This window comes from Nicotiana tabacum, chromosome 9 (genome assembly GCF_000715075.1).
Source record: "Nicotiana tabacum cultivar K326 chromosome 9, ASM71507v2, whole genome shotgun sequence".
Lineage (NCBI taxonomy): Eukaryota > Viridiplantae > Streptophyta > Magnoliopsida > Solanales > Solanaceae > Nicotiana > Nicotiana tabacum.
In genome coordinates, this window is record NC_134088.1 from 1420181 (window position 1) to 1424778 (window position 4598).

The following is a 4598-nucleotide window of genomic DNA, read 5'->3' on the forward strand; positions in this document are numbered from 1 at the left end:
TGGATTCACTCAACGGAAACAGCCTCTTTTACACCGTCGAGGCAGAGATAAAGTCTGTGTACATATTATTCTTTCTGGACTCCACATATAAAATTTTACTGAATTGTTGTTATTGGTGGATTCACTCTCATATGCAGCAACAAGTCACTGGCACTTATTGCATTAAAAAAAAAATAAGATCACTAATTCACTATCCTTAATTAGAGTAAACTATCTTTAATTAGGGAGTTGAGCCATATTAACATCTCTTGCACCAAGAAAAATAGTTAGTAGATGGATGTTCAAGGGCGGATGTACAATATTAGCTATGGGTTTCGGGCCTACCCAATACTTTTGGCTCATACCGTACATATATATATATATATATATATATATATATATATATATATATATATATATATATATATATATATTGAGAAGGGCAGTGCGGTGCACTAAGCTCCCCTATGTGCGGGGTCCGGGGAGGGTCAAATCATAACGGTCTATTATACGCAGTCTTACCTTGCATTTCTGTAAGAGGCTGTTTTCTACGGCTTGAACCCGTGACCTCCTAGTTACATGACAGCAACTTTACCAGTTACGCCAAGACTCCCCTTTATATATATTAAGAAGTCGAATAAATTTTAAATTTTTAATCTAGTAACTCAAATGGTTAGTGGATTGTATTCAGTGGCTTCCGGAATCATATAATATAAATCCTAAATCCGTCTTTGTGGATGTTATATGTATATACTTATCATTGTTATACTCACAACTCGAATCCGAAATCTCTAGATATAAATAGAGAAATACTTATCATTTCATCAGCACTTCTGGTATAAGAAAAATACATCTCACGCCACATAACGCTTTACGTTTAAAGTAAGATTTTTCGACACAAATTCGAATTAATAACTCAAAATAATTGCCCCCTCCATGGGACAATACGTGAGTTACCACCTTTTTCAAGTAGCCACATATCAAAGGCAAGTCTTCAACAGTAACCCTAAAACAAACACCCCCCACCCACCCCCCACCCCACCCCCACCCCAAAAAACAATAGTCATGACTCATGAGGGGGTAGGGTGTTGAATAGGGTAACCCAAGTGTAATGTCGTACACGTGTTCATACAAGTGTCACGTGACTTACAACTACAGTACAAAAAATTAATGCATGAAATTCTTGTTGTTTCCTTCAGTTTCAGGTTAAAAAGCCTAGCTGTCTGATTTTTCATGTGAATTTCTGAACTACTCCCTTCGTTAAAAGGCTTAAAGTTAAACCATTGGACCACCTTATCGAGTTTTATGGCTCAATATAAATTTTCTTTTAGTTTTACGATTTTTTATCATATGAGATAGATAAAATACTAATATAAAAGATTGATAAATAAATTACCAGAAATTAAATCTTTATATTATCATTTTTAACTGATCTTTTTTTTTCAATAGTAGTGGTGGCCGCCAGCTTGCGTATCTCAACTATTTTATCAAATACCTACTATTTCTCATTAATACATGTATCAAGATAATTTGTCCACCAAAAATTAAAAATATCGAAAGAAATCACCTAGTATTTTATTTCTATTGAAATTTAAACCTAATACGTTATGAAATATAGACCAATAGGTCACATACCCTTAGTAATTCTTTTTTAAATATGTATGTGTGTGTATATATAACTGAAATATTTTCTAATAAAAATAAAAGAGAGGAACTTTTTCATGATATTCAGGAAATTAAGGGTTGGGATCTCAGTTCTTAGGACCACATCAAGATACATCTCATTCAATGTTTACCTAACTCTTTTTAAGGTGGGTGATTCACACCATATATATGAGAAGATAATGATAAATTGATGTAATACATATTAAAGCTAGAATGCCCGGAACCCATAGGTATATATATATATATATATATATATATATATATATATATATATATATATATATATATATATATATATTATGGAAACCGGAATATGTTCACAAAATAAGGAGTTCTCTACTGAATAATAATAATTTTATTTCCTTCTACTTTAGTTTATCCTCTATCTAGAAGTTTGAGAAATTTTATAAATTTAATACAAGTAAAGGACAATTTGGTGCACGATGTATTCTGTATTCATGTAGAATGCGAGGAAGGGCCACCCTAATGGATGCGATGTAGGCGGCCTATTACGATGCAAGTATCTGAGTGATTCTACAACTCGAACACACCTATAAGTCACACAGAATAACTTTACCGTTTGCTTCAAAATTTTCTTAATAAATTTAAATAAAGGTAATTATGAATAAAATATTATTAAAGTAAAAAAAAAGTAACATCCATGAAAGGGTATCGTACCTTCAACGAAGAAATAGGGTGAATATAATAATATTATAATCCTATAGGCTATGCTTAAAGTTATTCATTTTCTCTTTATTTGGCTTTTCGCAAGCATCAACATTTGGTTTGAAGGTATAGTTTATATGAATAATAACATACGTAAAGATTGACAAATTAAAAACTACAATTTTTTCATAAAATTACCAAAACAAAGTTTTTCCATTCATTCTCCAAAAAGTATATACATTTCCGGAATTTCCAAGAATAGGAAAAACAAAAAAAAAGTTATATCAAACTCTACTTTTTTCAAAACCACCTCCCAATTCCCAATCTTCCTAGCACCTCATACCCATAAAAAGAAGAAAATCCAAAAATTTGTAAAGCAAATTAATTTTTCTTCTTTTTCTCCTTTTTTTTTAAAAAAAAATAAAATAAAATTAAGGGACCTAATATTTGAGCTGGCATGGCTCACCATGCTTACCATGCTCTTCATTTTCACCTCTTGTCCACCAACTTACACTGAATTTACTTTACTGGCTCAATTAATTCAGATTCGCATCGCATCGCACAAGGTCATCAAACGGCCTAGCGTTCCATGTCACAAGCACTTTCTTCATTTCTCGGACTCAAACTCGAAACACCATTTTCTTGTTCTTCATTTCCCGGACTCAAACTCGAGACATCATTTTCTTGTTTCTTCTCTCCCTCCTCTTCTCCCTCCGATTTCTCCGTACTACTCTCACTGCTCGTAGTACAACCACTACTGCAACTACCAAAAGATGAAACCCTACTAGATATAGGTGTAGCAATAAAAGTTGGTTTCATTTCTCCAGCCATAATAACTAAAAACTTCTCTTCAAAAACATGTGGTACAACCTTAACATCAGATCCATTTTCATTATTAATCCCTTCTCCAGCTTCAAGATCATCTCCATTTTCACCTTCATTATTTTCAGTATACCCTGAAAGTCTCCAATAAGAACATGCTAATATTAATAAAGCAAATGCAATTAGTCCTAACATGGCTGCTAATCCACCGAATAAGTACGGTACCGGTGAGTGCCACGGTGATCGTGGCGGCCCAACCGGAGAAATAGCGGTAGAAGTTGCCTCTAAATTCGTCATCTGATAAATAATCTTCGTTTTTCAAGTCGAAATATTTGATAATATTGAAATTTGGACGTACGTCTAGTTTAGTCGCCTCAAAATCAAACTTATTGTATAACAAAAATTTACTAAATTTAGAAAGTTTCGGGGAGGTAATATTTTTTTTTTTTTTTTTTTAATTGTGGTGATAACGGAGGAGGAGGAGGAAGAGAGAATGGAATGAAGAGGAAGAGTAAAGGGAGGAGATTATATATAGAGATGAAAAGAATGGATTTAATTATTTGTTTTGATTTTAATTTTTTTGAGTGAATTGTGTCGTCATTGCATGAGAAGTGGGGGCTACGTTGTTATGTTTATTTATTTATGTTTTTTTTTTCCTTTTTAAGGGGGACATCTAAATATACAGTGGGAAGCACTCAAAAGAAAGAAAGAAAGAAAGTTGATTGTGGATGAGTTAAGAGGGTCCCTAATTATTTTTTAATTTTTTTATGTTTTAGGAGAAATAATTTGTATAAGAGAACCTCTTTCGTTTAATCGTTTTGAGATTGAGTTAAGTCATATATATATATATATAAACGTGATATTTAGTGTAAATATTTACATAAGTTAATCGCACAATTTACGAACTTGGTCGTTAAAAGATGGAGTCATGTGTGACTATATCGTATTGGCTACTTAATAAAAAGTTCTTTTGTTTAAACACCAAATAAGGTTTGTTTAGGCAGGCGTTTGGACATAAAAATTATGAAATTTCGTAAAAGATAAAATAAAATTTAAGTGAAAATAACTTTTTTAAAATTAGAGGTGTGTGTTTGTGTGTTTTTTTTTTGTAGGGCTTTACCCAGAAGGGAAGCCCTTTCAAAAATTCTCAATGGCCAAGACAGAACCCAGGCCGAAGAGGGGGTTTGGAAATAGTTTTCTACCAGTAATAGACGCGCCTCGGTTTGAACCTCACTAGCTACGTCATTGCCCCAAACTTCAAGTAAAATTTAAAATTCTCATGTTCAAACGTTAATTCAAAAAAAAAAAAAAAACTCCTAGAAAAGGGAATTACAGATATGATTAACCGTTTAATAAAGGCTTAGATTTGTCAGTGGGATATGAAAAAAAACGTACAGAAAAAACCCATGATTTGGATGTCTTTTAGCTTAGTGGTGATTGACCAAGGGGCCCATTAAAATAAGGAA

At 32.6% G+C, this 4598-nt stretch overlaps 1 non-coding gene across 1 annotated transcript; it reads right to left on the reverse strand.

The window, feature by feature from the left end:
• Positions 1–4244: 4244 nt before the first annotated feature.
• Positions 4245–4396, reverse strand: LOC142164537 (U4 spliceosomal RNA). Its single transcript, XR_012695296.1, has one exon. It is a non-coding gene; the product is annotated as a U4 spliceosomal RNA (small nuclear RNA).
• Positions 4397–4598: the final 202 nt, after the last annotated feature.